General features: G+C 40.4%; 1 pseudogene; it reads left to right on the top strand.

Moving 5' to 3' along the window:
- Nucleotides 1-1,778: 1,778 nt before the first annotated feature.
- Nucleotides 1,779-2,351, top strand: LOC110344324 (cofilin-2 pseudogene; annotated as a pseudogene).
- Nucleotides 2,352-15,533: the final 13,182 nt, after the last annotated feature.

Here is a 15,533-nt window from a genome sequence, read left to right on the forward strand (position 1 = left end):
ACCCTCACTGGAAGAAAGATAGCCTCTTTAATAAATGGTGCTGGAAAAACTGGCTTTCCACATGCCAAAGATGGAAACTAGACCCATATCTTTCACCACACACTAACCTAAAACCAAAATGGATCAAAGATCTAAATATTAAAACAGAAACACTAAATCGGCTGGAAGAGAGGTTAGGTGGAACTCTTGACGACATTGGTGTAGGAAAAGATTTCATGAACAAAACCTCAGTTGTGCATGAACTAGCACAAAGAATCAACAAGTGGGATCTCTTCTTATTAAAAAGCTTCACTTGAGGACACAGGAGTAGGCAAAGACTACTGAACAAAACCCAGACCACATGGGAAATACTACAAAGAATAAACAACTCAGACCTCATCTTATTAAAAAGCTTTTGCATAGAAAGAGAGTGAAGAGACAACCCACAGAGTGGGAAAAATTTTACCATCTATTCAAAAGGTGTACTATCTAGCATATATAAAGAACTTAAAAAATAAGACCTCCCAAATTTAAAGACCCAATGCAAAAATGGGCATCTGAAATGAAAAGACACTTTTCAGATGAAGAATTAGAAATGGCAATATATGAAAAAATGTTCAACATCACTGGTCATCGAGAAACGCAAATTGAAACAATGCTGAGATTCCATCTCACTCCAGATAGAATAGCTGCTATCAAGAAATCAACCAGTTGATGGGCATTTGGGCTGTTTCCAAATGTTAGCTATTATAAACTGGGCTGCTATGAACATGGGCACACATATATCACTGTGGTATGATTCTTTTAATTCTTTGGGGAAGATCCCCAGCAGTGGAATAGCGGGGTCAAATGGGACTTCCAGTCCTAGTTCTTTGAGGTATCTCCATACTGATTTCCACAGTGGTTGCACCAGTCTACACTCCCACCAGCAGTGGAGCAGGGTTCAAAGAAAATGTGGGGTTTTTATAAAATGGAGTACTACTCAGCCATAAAAAATGAGAAATTAGAGACATTTATAGCTAAGTGGATGCACATTGAGGCGATACTCTTAAGTGAAATAAATAGGACACACATGTGTAAATACCGAATAGTTTCTCTGGTGTGAGAAACTGAAAGTGTAAATATGGACTAAATATATAATAGGCAATGTGAAATAGGGAGAAAAGGGGCAAAGGGGAAGGAAGTGGGAGGGCTAGGGGAAAGGATAGAAGGGAATGGGATTAATTTGAGAAAATGGAAAAATAGGAACAAAATCTTTGTAAATAGGAATGGAGGGGTTGAAGGGAGGGCTGGGCAAGGGTGAAAAATAAGAACCAAGAGAGACTATGTAAAGGTGCAAATTTCCAATGATGAATGTCATTATATTGTATACCTAAAATGTACCAATGATTAGAATGAATAATCGATGATGCAAAATAGGAAGAAAAGGTCCAAAGGGGTAGGGGTAATGGGAGGGGCAGGGGAAAGGAAAGAAGGGAAAGGAAAAATGCTGAGAAATGGAAAAAATGGAAATAAAGTCTTTGTAAATAGGAAAGGGTGGAGGGGGTGAAGGGAGGGCTAGGAATGGGGAAAAAATAAGAACCAAGATGCATTATGTAAAGGTACAATTCCCAATGAGAAATGCAATTGTGTTGTATACCTACAATGTACCAATAAAAGAATCTAATTTTAAAAAATAAAAATAAATAAATAAATAAATAAAATAAGCTGTAAAACCTTCAAAAAAAAAAAAAAGAAAAGAAATCAACCAATAGTCCGCCCCGCCCCGGGGGCTGCAGCTCCCAGAGTGCTCCGCACTCGCCGCCTCCCACCCTTCCTCTTCTCCTGCCAGTGCCATTGAGCTGGAGCCGGAGCCCGAGCCGCCGCCGCCGGTCACAGCGCGGGAACTATGCCATCTGGAGTTACAGTGAATGATGAAGATATCAAAGTTTTTAATGGTATGAAAGTAAGGAAATCTTCTACACAAGAGGAGACCAAAAAGCGAAAGAAAGCAGTTCTCTTGTGCTTAAGCGACGACAAAAGACAAATAATTGTAGAGGAAGCAAAGCAGATCTTGGGCTCCTGAAAGTGCACCGTTAAAAAGCAAGATGATTTATGCTAGCTCTAAAGATCCCATTAAAAAGAAATTTACAGGTATTAAACACCAGCGGCAAGTAAATGGCGTGGATGATATTAAGGAACATTCAACACTTGGAGAGAAACTGGGAGGCAATGTAGTAGTTTCACTTAAAGGAAAACCGTTGTAAAATGACAGTCAAGTGCCATCTGGATCATAAGGGGCTTTCATTTTTCCAGCTCAGTCCATTGGAATAGTATTAGGTTTTGTTTTTTGTTTTTTCCCTTTCCACTGGACCCTTCCAACACAGTGAATGAAGAAGATACCATTCATTTAAGCAGCTTGTCAGTGATTGCCATTAGACTGTTTAACACCATTACTTTTGTGGTTACTTTTATGTACAACCCGAGGAATGCCTTCCCATCTTACGTTAGCCAAAACAACTGTTTATATGCCTCCTTTGCTGCAAGCAGTACAGTGAATGTGATTATCAATGTAACTAGTTAAGAATACTGCAGAGGATAAGCTAATTGAATACCTTGAAAGTATTAGCCACTGGTCAGATGGTAAACTTTTTTCAGTATTATTTATAGTTGCACATGATTGCCATTCTGTGAGGTGCGCAGTGTTCATACACCTCACCTGCCTTGGCAAGCCTATTTTTTGTGACTTGGCAGCACAGATATAACACTATGCATTAAAAGCACTTTTTTCATAATGAGTTTAATCCTCTGAAAAGAATGCCAATTAAGTTTCATTAACTATGTCATCAGTTTATCCTAGTACCTCAGTGTTCATTCCTGTTACCTGCGTATCTTTAAATAACTGTTACAGTATTAATGCCTTTGTATTTTCTGTTGAATGTACACTACTGACTAAGTGTAGAAGTTTTATGTTTACCATGTGAGTCTTGCAACACTAAAGATGGTTTCAATATCAATCATGATGGCAATTGCTGTATAAAAGAGCCTTAAATGGAACATTGTTTTGAGATCAACCTCCCTACCCTCACAAAAATGGCCACACTGCAATAAACAGTGTGGCATATTATAGAATTCCACCTTGTTTTCTTTGGAAATTTTGCAAAATGTTACATGGAACAACTTTTAGGTAAACAGCTATTAATATCTCTGCATTGGTCATTTGAGAACTTTTTTGTTCATGTGTGATATTTTCCAAATTTCTTAAATTTCTTTGGTTTAAAAAAATACCCTTAAAGGCTGAGGATTTAGCTCAGTGGTTTCACCGCCTGCTGCGCAAACGCAAGGGTCCAAGTTCGATCCCCAGTACCAAAAAAGCAAACAAACAAACAAAAAAATACCCTTAAGGTCTGGGGATTTAGCTCAGTGGTTCCGCCACCAGCCTTGCAAGTGGAAGGTCCCAAGTTTGATCCCCGGAACCCAAAAAAATACCCTTAGGCCACTTAATACAAAATACCATCCTTAAAAAGTGGTACTTTTATAAACATGTTTATTTATTTTTTTGTTTATTTTAATACAGAGATTATGTAAAGGTGCAAATTTCCAATGATGAATGTCATTATACTGTATACCTAAAAGGTACCAATAAAATAAAATTTTTTTTAAAAGAGAAAAGAAAAGTATACAGTGCTAATTAGTAAAATATTGAGGACGATATTTTACTGCTGGCTTGCAAAATTATAAGATTAAAAAATAAAATGTATAAAAATATTTAAAGCTGTTGCAATGTGTTTACTTACACTTTGAAACACTAAATGTTGAAAAACTAATATTGCAGATTAAAAGCACCTTTATCCAAAAAAAAAAAAGAAAGAAGGAAGGAAATCAACCAATAACAAATGCTGGAGGGGCTGTGGGGAAATAGGAACTCTTCTTCACTGTTGGTGGGAGTGTAGACTGGTGCAACCACTGTTGAAATCAGTGTGGAAGATTTCTCAAGAAACTAAAACTAGAGGTTCCATTTGACCCAGCTATACCTCTTCTTGGTATCTTCCCAAAAGAATTAAAAGCATCATACCACAGTGATATATGCACACCCATGTTTATAGCAGCACAGTTTGTAATAGCTAAATCTTGGAAACAGCCCAAATGCCAATCAACAGATGAATGGATAAAGAAGATGTGGTTTTTTATACAATGGAGTACTACTCTGCCATAAAGAAGGATGAGCTTCAGACATTTATAGCTAAATGGATGCCCCTTGAGACTATACTCTTAAATGAAATAAATTGGACACAAATGTTTAGATACTGCATTGTTTCTCTGATGTGAGAAACCAAAAGTGGAAATAAGGACTGAAATGTATAATGGATGTTGGGAAACAGGAAAAAAGTGTTCAAACGGGAAGGGGAACAAGGGAGGAGGGAGGGAGAAAGGAAGGAAGGACAAGAAAAAAGTGAAAACAGAAGGAAAAAATGGAAACAAAGTTTTTGTACATAGGGAGGGGAGGAGGCTTGAGGGGGGAATGGGATAAAATAAGATTTATTTTTAAAATAAATTTTTTAAAAAGGTGCTGAATTTGACTTACCAAGGTGAGTCTCACATCCTAGACCTCTGCAGTTGTCATTTCCACTGCTAGATTACAAGCTCACTGAGGGATGAATCTTGAGTGGTTGTATAAATTAGAGCTCACTAGAGGAACAGATTTTACAAGGTCGGATTATAATGGCTGCATGTAGAGTCATATGTGGAAGAATGTAAAACGCAGTCTTTACACTGGAGAGCTGGAGGATCTAGTCAGTTGTCAAAGGCCTGGAGCTCATTGCAGAGTCCCATGTAAGTCACATGTGAGAGTCCCTATCAGGAAGCCTGAGGGGCTGTGCTGGAATTGTGGAATTGGATGTCCAAAGGCAATGGCAAAGACTGGAGCTCTTCCAAAGAAACAGAAATTACACATCCTTCTTCTTTCCCTTTTTGTTTCATCCAGACTACAAGCCTAGTTTTTGGTTCCACCCACACCCAGGGTGGGTGGGTCTTCCAAATCCATCACCCACACACACCCAGCACTGTGCTAAAGCAATTTGCTAGCCATTTCTTATTCAAGTTGACATGACAGTTAACAATCACAATCTACCCATTGTCAACTTGACAACCAGATACAATTTCTTAAACCATACTTAATCTGCAGATTCAATAGCAAGTTCATAATTGTGCCCAACATGGTACAACTATCCTGCATAAAAATGGAAATGTACTGATTTCCTCCCCAGGACAGAAGAAAAAGTTTTTCTTTTGGTGATGCTTACTTCAAACATTTGATAACTTAAACATTATAATACAGGTTTAACAATACTTGAGAACCAATATTAAGTCTATCAACATTTTCTTACAAAGAAACAAAATAAACATACCTCTTTATATATGCGTATATGTGCACAAGAATATTAACAAAATAGGAACAAACAATTACAATACTTGTTTCTGTAACTGGTCACATGGTCAGAGATGGTATTTGTGACAACTTTCTACTACACATTCTATATTCCCTTGACCTTCAGCAAACACCTTAGCAGGTATTGGTTCTTTTCCTGGTGGTGTGACCCATTCCCTCATTCCTGAAGATTCTGGGCCAATTGTCATCCTACCTGGATTGGGTTTCCCATTGACCTTACAACAAGGCATGGTAATACTAGGAGGCACCCTAAGGGATTTTTGGCACTCAGTGTATTTTTCCTTTCCTCCATTGTAGAGTAATAGTCCAATTTTCCCAGTAGCCTGAGTCAATCACCCCTGCCAACACTGTAACTCCCTTTTAGCTTCTTCTTTCTGAAACTAAGCTTTCTAGGCCAACAGAGCATAAAGTCACAGGAATAGGAAGCAAAAGTTTTCCTAAAGGATTACTAAGGGTACCAGTGAGGAGTACCATTCCCACATCCACCCCTTGATTCCTGGACCCATGAACCCTGGCTATGGAAGACCCAGCACTGTACACAAGATGCGGATTCATAGCACATACAGCCTTTGAAGGACCTTGTCCCAACCCTGAAAGGTATTGTCACTTGGCTGGTGCTCTAACTGTTATCTACCATCTTTCTATCAATCCAGCTGCTTCTGGGTGGTGAGGAACATGGTAAGAGCAGTGACTTCTATGAGCATCAGCCCACTGCCTCACTTCTTTAGCTGTGGAATGTTTTCCTAGGTCAGAAGCAATGCTGTGTGGAATACCATGAGAGTGAACAAGGCATTTTGTAAGTCCACAGATGGTAACTTTACATTACATGCAGGGAGGGTAAACCATACCCAGAACAAGTATCTATGCCAGTAAAGACAAACCATCACCCTTTACATGATGGAAGCAGTCCAATATAATTAACCTACCATCAGGTCACAGGCTGATCATCCCAGGGAATGGTTCCATATCAAGGACTCAGTGTTGGTCTCTGCTGCTGGATTATTGGGCATTCAGCAGTGGCTGTAGGCAGATTAGCCTTGGTGAGTGGAAATCCATGTTGCTGAGCCCATCTATAGCATCTACCCATGCCACCATGGTCTCTTTGTTCAGAGCCCATTGGTCAATGACAGGGGCGACTGAAGAAAAAGGTTGACTGCTACCTACAGAATGGGTCTTCATATCCACTTGATTTTGTTTTTTTTTTTAACTTTTCTAGGTCCTTTGTATTCCTACATAACTTTTTTTTTGGTATTAAATTCTTTTATTGGTACATTGTAGGTATACAACACAATTACATTTCTCATTGGGAATTGTACCTTTATATAATGCATCTTGGTTCTTATTTTTTCCCCATTCCTAGCCCTCCCTTCACGCCCTCCACCCTTCCCTATTTACAAAGACTTTATTTCCATTTTTTCCATTTCTCATCATTTTTTCCTTTCCCTTCTTTCCTTTCCCCTGTGCCTCCCATTACCCCTACCCCTTTGGACCTTTTATTCCTATTTTACATTATCGATTATTCATTCTAATCATTGGTACATTTTAGGTATACAATATAATGACATTCATCATTGGAAATTTGCACCTTTATATAGTCTTTCTTGGTTCTTGTTTTTCACCTTTGCCCAGCCCTCCCTTCAACCCCTCCAGCCCTCCCTATTTACAAAAATTTTGTTCCTATTTTTCCATTTTCTCATATTAATCCCATTCCCTTCTATCCTTTCCCTTAGCCCTCCCACTTCCTTCCCCTTTGCCCTTTTTCTTCCTATTTCACATGACCTATTATACATTTAGTCCTTATTTACACTTTAAGTTTCTCACACCAGAGAAACTATTGAGTATTTACACATCTGTGTCCTATTTATTTCACTTAAGAGTATCACCTCAATGTGCATCCACTTAGCTATAAATGTCTCTAATTTCTCATTTTTTATGGCTGAGTAGTACTCCATTTTATAAAAAAAAACACATTTTCTTGTTCCAGTCTCCAGTTGATGGGCATTTGGGCTGTTTCCAAGTTTTAGCTATTATAAACTGCGCTGCTATGAACATGGGTGCACATATATCACTGTGGTATGATTCTTTTAATTCTTTGGGGAAGATCCCCAGCAGTGGAATAGCAGGGTCAAATGGGACTTCCAGTCCTAGTTCTTTGAGGTATCTCCATACTGATCTCCACAGTGGTTGCACCAGTCTACACTCCCACCAGCTGTGGAGCAGGGTTCCCCTTTCCCCACAGCCCCGCCAGCATTTGTTATTGGTTGATTTCATGATAGCAGCCATTCTTTCTGGAGTGAAGTGGAATCTCAGCGTTCTTTTCATTTGCATCTCTCGAATGACCAGTGACGTTGAACATTTTTTCATGTACTTATTTGCTATTTCTACTTCTTTGTCTGAGAAATGTCTGTTCATTTCAGATGCCCATTTTTGGATTGGGTCTTTAAATTTGGGAGGTCTGATCTTTTTAAGTTCTTTATAGATTCGAGATAGTAGACCTTTGTCAGAGGAAGAGCAGGTGAAGATTTTTTCCCACATTGTGGATTGTCTCTTCACACTGCTGGTGGTTTCTCTTGCTGTGCAGAAACTTTTTAGTAAGAAGAGATCCCACTTGTTGATTGTTTGTGCTAGTTCATGGGCAACTGAGGTTTTGTTCATAAAATCTTTTCCTACACCGATGTCTTCAAGGGGTGTACCTAACCTCTGTTCCAACCGGTTCAGAGTTTCTATTTTAATATTTAGATCTTTAATCCATTTTGATTTTAGTTTAGTGCATGGTGAGAGATACAGGTGTAGTTTTAATCTTTGGCAAATTGAAGCCCAATTTTTCCAGCACCATTTATTAAAGAGGCTATCTTTCCTCCAGTGAGGGTGTTTGGCTCCTTTATCAAAAATGAGATGGCTGAGTGTGTCTGGCGTTGTTTCTGCATCTTCTAATCTGTTCCACTGGTCCTCAAGCCTGTTTCTTTGCCAGTACCATGCTGTTTTTATCACAGTAGCTTTGTAGTAGAGTTGCAGGTTGGGGATTGTGATACCCCCTGCCATGTCTCTGTTACCTAGAACTGCTTTTGCTATTCTGGGTCTCTTCTTGTTCCAAATGAATTTTTGGATTTTTTTCTCAAGGTCTATGAAGTATGCTGCTGGGATCTCAATTGGAATTGCATTAAATCTATATAGCAGTTTTGGAAGTATGGCCATTTTCACTATATTAATCCTTCCTACCCAGGACCAGGGGATGTCTGTCCATTTTCTGATAGCATCTTCAATCTCTCTTTCCAGAGTGCTATAGTTTTCAGAGAAGAGGTCTTTGATTTCTTTCATTAGGATGATTCCTAGGTATTTCAGTTTTTTGGATGTTATTGTGAAAGGAATTATTTGGCCTATTTCTCTCTCAGTGAGTCTGTCATTGGTGTAGAGGAAAGCTATTGATTTTTGTGCGTTGACCTTGTAACCAGCTACTTGACTGAATTTGGTTATGAAGTCTAGAAGACTTTTGGTGGAGTTCTTGGGGTCTTCTATATAGAGTATCATGTCATCTGCAAGTAATGACAGCTTGACTTCTTCATTTCCTATCTTTATTCCTTTTATTTCTTTCTCTTGTCTAATTGCTGTGGCTAATGTTTCCAGAACTATATTGAATAAGAGTGGTGATAGTGGACATCCTTGTCTTGTTCCTGATTTTAGTGTGAAGGATTTCAGTTTTTGACCATTTAGTATGATATTGGCTGTTGGTGTTTCATAGATGGCTTCTATCAGTTTGAGGTAGAGACCATCTACTCCAATTTTTTGTAGAGTTTTTATCATAAATGCATGTTGGATTTTGTCAAATACTTTTTCTGTGTCTATGGAGATAATCATATGGTTTTTGTCCTTGGCTCTATTGATATAGTGTATTACATTAATTGATTTTCGTATATTGAACCGTCCCTGCATCCCTGGGATGAATCCCACTTGATTAGGGTGTATGATCGTCTTGATGATCTTCTGCATTCTGTTTGCCAGTATCTTATTAAGGATTTGTGCATCTCTGTTCATTAGTGAGATTGGCCTATAGTTCTCTTTTTCAGTTGGGTCTTTCTCTGCTTTGGGGATCAAGGTGATGCTTGCTTCCAGGAATGAATTTGGGAGTATTGCTTCCCTTTCAATTTCATTGAAGAGTTTAAACAGTAGCAGCAGCAGTTCCTCTCTAAATGTCTTGTAGAATTCAGCAGTGAAGCCATCAGGGCCCGGGCTTTTCTTAGGTGATAAGTTTTTAATTACGTTTTCAATTTCATTGGTTGATATTGGGTTGTTCAGAATTTTTAGGTCTTCTTCATTCAACTTTGGTAATTCATATGTATCTAGGAATCTGTCCATTTCTTCTGTGTTGTCCATCTTATTGGCATATAGGTTCTGGAAGTAGGTATTGATGATCCTCTGGATTTCTGCTGGGTCTGTTGTAGTTTCACCCTTTTCATTCCTAATTGCATGGATTTGGGCCTTTTCTTTCCTTTTTCTGACAAGGTTGACTAAAGGTTTATCAATTTTGTTGATTCTTTCAAAGAACCAACTCTTGGCTTCATTGATTTTTTTTGTATCATTCTCTTAGTCTCCATTGCATTGATTTCTCCTCTGATCTTTATAATTTCTTCCCTTGTATGAGCTTTGGGGTTGTCCTGCTCTTCTTTTTCTAGAAGCTTGAGGTTCAACCTTGGGTTGTTTAATTGGGCTCGTTCTGTTTTCCTAATATGCGTATTCACTGCTATGAATTTCCCTCATAAGACTGCTTTCATTGTGTCCCATAGATTCCGATATGTTGTATTGTCATTGTCATTTAATTGAAGGAACTGTCTGATTTCTTCTTTAATTTCCTCTGTGACCCATTGGTTATTCAGAAGTGTGTTGTTCAATTTCCACGTGTTTATGAAATTTTTTGAGTTTCTTTTGCTATGGATCTCCAATTTCATCACACTATGGTCTGATAATATACAGGGGATAACTTCAATTCCTTTGCACTTACTTAAACATGTTCTATGTGTGAGTATGTGGTCTATTTTTGAGAATGACCCATGTGCAGCTGAGAAGAATGTGTATTCTGATTTTGTGGGGTGGAAGACTCTGTAAACATCTGTTAAGTTCATTTGTTCAAGAGTTCGATTGAGTTCTAGTATTTCATTACTTATTTTTAGTCTAGTTGATCTATCTGTGACTGTGGGGTGTTGAGGTCCCCCACTACAATTGTATTAGTGCATATATGGCTTTTCATGTCCATTAGTATTTGTTTTATATAGTTGGGTGCACTAGTGTTTGGTGCATAGATATTTATGATTGTCATCTCTTCCTCTTGTATTCTTCCCTTTACAAGGATGTAGTGTCCTTCTTCATCTCTCTTAATTAGTGTTGGTTTGAAATCTACTTGATCTGCAAAGAGGATAGCTACTCCTGCTTTTTTTTTGGATTCCTGTCGCATGCAGTATTGTTTTCCACCCTTTAACTTTCAGTCTATGAGTTTCCTTTTAAATGAAGTGTGTTTCTTGTATGCAGCATATTGTTGGATTTTGCTTCTTGACCCATTCTGCCAGTCTATTTCTTTTGATTGGTGAATTGAGACCATTAACGTTGATGGTTATAACTGAAACGTATTGACTTGTCATTGCCATGACTTTTTCTTTTTGTTGGGTTCTCCCCCTTTACATTTAATTTCTTGTCATGCCAGATGGGTTCATTCTGCTTTGCTTCCTGGGGTTGTGGTCCTCAATGTCTGTTCCTAGGATATTGTGTAAAATTCTTTGGAGTGCTGGTTTGGTATTCATGAAGTTCCTAAGATGCTCTTTGTCATGAAAGTATCTTATTTCTCCATCAATTCTGAAAGATAATTTTGCAGGGTACATCAATCTGGGTTGGAGGCCGTTTTCTTTTAGGGCTTGGAATATGTCACTCCAAGCTCTTCTTGCCTTGATGGTTTGTGTTGAGAAGTCTGCTGTGATTCTGATGGGCTTTCCTTTGTATGTGATTTGTTTCTTTTCTCTACCTGCTTGGAGAACTTTGTTCTTCTGTTGAGTTTCTGGAATCTTAACAATTATATGCCTATGTGTAGATTTGTTTTGATCAAGGCTATTTGGAGTCCTATATGCCTCACTTATCTGTATGTCAAGCTCTTTTCCCCTGCTTGGGAAGTTTTCTGCCATTATTTCTGTGAAGAGTTTTTTATGTCATCTGCACTCTCTCCTGTTTCTTCATTGAGCCCAATCAGTCTTATGTTATTCTTTTTTGCGTCATCTAGCAGCTGCTGGATTGATTTCTCATGTTCCCTTATAATTTTGAAGCAATTTTTCTTTTCCTGGTCACTAATTGCAATCTTATCTTCTATATCTGAAATTCTGTCCTCACACTGGCTCATTCTGCTGTGTAGACTTTCAGTGGAGTTTTTCATGTCCTGGAAATCTATTTGCATCTGTTTTATGGATTCTATTTGTTTCTTATGTTGGGATTCCATCATGTTCCTCAGCTCCTCTCTAGATTTATTAATCATGTCTTGCACTAAGGGCACAGTTTCTCCTGTTATCTGAGAAATTATTTCTGATTTCATTTTTTCCAGATCCCCTTTTGTTGCCAGTTCAGTGGGTCCAGGTGGTTGAGTACCAGAGGGTTCCATCTCATTTCCCTTTGGGGTTGCTGTAGGTGATCTGGAAGTCTGGTTTTGAGACTTATTTATGTGTTTTCTCATTTCGACTGGGGTGGGGGGGCCGTTAGGGCCTGCACGGATTACCTCCTCTGAGCTGGGTGAGGTGGGACAGGGGCCGCGAACAGCGGTAGGGATGGTGACCCAAAAGCCCTTTCCTGTGGGCTGGGAGCAGCCAGAGGGATGGTGGCCGGGAAACCCCTTCCTCTGGATCAGGAGCAGTGGGATGGTGGCTCAGAAGCCCCTCCCTCTGGCCCGGGAGCGGTGGGAGGGATGGTGGCCCGGAAGCCCCTTCCTCTGGTCCAGGAGCAGTGGGACAGAAGGTAGCCCAAAAGCCCTTTCCTCTGGGCTGGGAGCAGCGGGAGGGATGGTGACTGGGAAGCCCCTTCCTCTGGACCAGGAGCAGTGGGACGATGGCTCAGAAGCCCCTACCTCTGGGCCGGGAACAGTGGGACTCAGTACCTTGGTCTGGTGGTCTGGTGTCCTCTGCGCCTTGGTAATGTGGAATCAGGTGGCTGCCTGTCTGCAGTGGGGTGATTCGGTGTCTTCCGCATGACTCAGGACCTCGGTAGGGCGTGCACAGACCTGCCTGTCTGCAGCGGGCTGATTCGGCGTGTTCCGCGGGACTGGGGACCCTCGGTAGGGTGTGGGCAGACCTGCCTGTCTGCAGTGGCGTGACCTCGGTAGGGCGTGCACAGACCTGCCTGTCTGCAGCGGGCTGATTCGGCCTCTTCGGCGTGACTCAGGATCTCGGTAGGGCGTGCCCACTTGATTGTTAAAGTCTTCTGCTGAGGCCACTTTTTAGTGAGCATTTAAATGGGGCACAAATATTTTTACATCCTTTGCCAATATGGAGAGGGCTATCTGCTTACGTCTTCTCCACATATCCTTGTTACCAACTTTCCAGTCACGTTCTTTCCAAGTCCATCCAGCTAGACTATTGGCTACAGACCATGAATCAGTATATAGTCACACATCTGGCCATTTTTTTCTTCCAGGCAAAATGTACAACCAAGTATACTGCCCAAAGTACTGTCCACTGTGAAGATTTTCCTTCACCACTGTCCTTCAGGGATGTCCTGGAAAGGGGCTGTAGTGCTACAGGTGTCCACTTTGGGATGATACCTGCATAATGTGCAGAATCATGTATAAACCAGGCCCTAGTCTTCTCCTCTTCTGTCAGCTGATCATATGGTACATCCTATAAGGCTATAGATGCATGCTGTGAAACAGAAGGCAGTATCACAGAAGGAACCATGGGCATTTGGGCAACTTCTTCATGTAACTTACTTGTGTCCTCCAGACATGCTTGGGGCTCAATCACATATATATCACTTCCATTTAATGATGATTGTTCTGTGCACGTCCAAATTTCTAACTTGGTGGACCAGATAATACCCAGCTCAAGATTGACAGTTCAGGTTCCAAGGTAACCTGTTGTCCCATGGTCAAGCATTCAGTTTCCACTAAGGCCCAGTAGCAAGCCAAGAGCTGCTTATGAAAGGAAGAGTAGTTATCTTCAGATGATGGCAGGGGCTTGATCCAAAATCCTAAAGGCCTCCACTGTGATTCTCCTACTGGGGCCTGCCAGAGCTCCAAACAGCATCCCCCACCTGCCACTGACACAAGTACCATTGGATCCATTGGATTTTATGGCTTCAGTGGCAATCACTCTGGACTTGTTAGTAAAGAATTTGCAAGCCAGAATATTGGAAATAAATCCAACTAATATTCTAGCCTCTCTACCTCAGTGACATTTCTAGGAGTCCAGTAATGTGAGGCATGCAGAGATATCATCTCTAAGGGAAAAGATAAGTTGTTCCGTCTGGCTCTTCCTACAATCAAAAAAGAGGCACAACACCTAGTAGGTATATCTGGAATTTGGAGGCTCACTTAGGAGCCATATGACCAAGCTACCTCCTGCTCACTTGGTCCACTCAGCATACTATCTCAATGTGATGGACTAGAGTGATACCTTGTGGGAGAGAAAGATAATCAAGATCCCTGTGAACTAAGTTGTGACAAAGGCCTAGAGAGTTAATATAACTCTGAGGTAAGACAGTGAATGTGTATTGCTGGCCTTGATAGCTGAAAGCAAATTATTTCTCTTGGGCCTTATGGATATGTATGAAGAGGAAGGCAAATCAATAGCTACATACCACATACCAGAAGATGTGTTGATCTGCTCAAGCAAGGAAACCGCATCTGGTAAAGCAGCTGTAATTGGAGTCACCCTTTGATTGAGGTGACAGTAATCCACTATTCTAAGACTCATCCATCTTCTGCACAGGCCAAATAGAATTAAATGGGGATATGATGGAAATGACCGACCACCCATGCATCTTTCAAGTCCTTGATAGTGGCACTAATATCTACAATCCCTCCAGGGATGCAGTATTGTTTTGGGTTTACTATTTTCTCAGGTAAAGGCAATTCTAATGGCTTCCATTTGGCCTTTCTAACCACAATAGCCCTCACACTAGAGAATCAATGTGAAGATTCTGCCAAGTACTAAGTATATCCCAACTATGCATTCTGGGGCCAGGGATTTAGCTTAGTGGCACCGTGCCTGCCTCCCAAGTGCAAGGTCCTGAGTTCCATCCCTGGTACCAAAAAAAAAAAGAGAAAAAAAACCCCAGAAAACCCAATAATGCATTCTGGAAGAGGGGAAACAACTACAGGATGGACTCGGAGTCCTACTGGACTCACTGTGAGTCAGCCCTTTGCAAAAATTCCATTGATCACCTGACCTCTATAGGCCCCTACTCTTATTGGGGGGCCATAATGACATTTTGGATGCCCTGGTATCAGCATTAGTTCAGAAACAGTGTCTAGGAGTCCCTAAAATGTCTGATCCTTTTCCTTTCATCAATGTACAGTTACCCTGGTAAAAAGCCTTAGCTCCCTTTGAGAAAGGGCAGGAGAAAGATTGACTATAAATCTTTGGTAGTGCAATAGTGTCCTTCCTCAAGGGAACCTGGCCATTCCTTCATTCAAGGGGTTCTGGGTCTGTAAACTGGCTCAAATCAGGGAATTGGTTGAAGGGCCATGATTTCCTGTTACTATGATTTGAGGTAGGTTTCTGTTCATTTGCCCTTATATTTTTCCAACTATATAAATCTAGTACAAATTTAGTAGGCTTCCCATCTATTTCACTTTTGGGAACACCATGGCTAATCAGTCAATGCCATAGGTCTACACATATCAGACCATTCCAATCATTGCTCTGCTTCTACCGTCCACTACGGTAAGTACATGTACCATGTCTTTTGTGGTTGAGTGCTGCCACTTGACTCCTGCCACTCTGGGATCCATTTAAACCTATTGACCTTGAATTTCTCAACTGAGTTACCATTGTCTCTACTGTAAGGTCTAGCATACACAGAAGAGCAATGACAGGACTCTTCAGGGATGCTGGTTCTCCCTCTTAGGAATCTGTTTCTTAAGCTGTTAGTTAAGGGTACATTT

The sequence above is a fragment of the Heterocephalus glaber genome, unplaced genomic scaffold (genome assembly GCF_053883595.1).
Source record: "Heterocephalus glaber isolate CG9 unplaced genomic scaffold, H.glaber_assembly_v1.0 deba00001429, whole genome shotgun sequence".
NCBI classification, from domain to species: Eukaryota; Metazoa; Chordata; class Mammalia; order Rodentia; family Bathyergidae; genus Heterocephalus; species Heterocephalus glaber.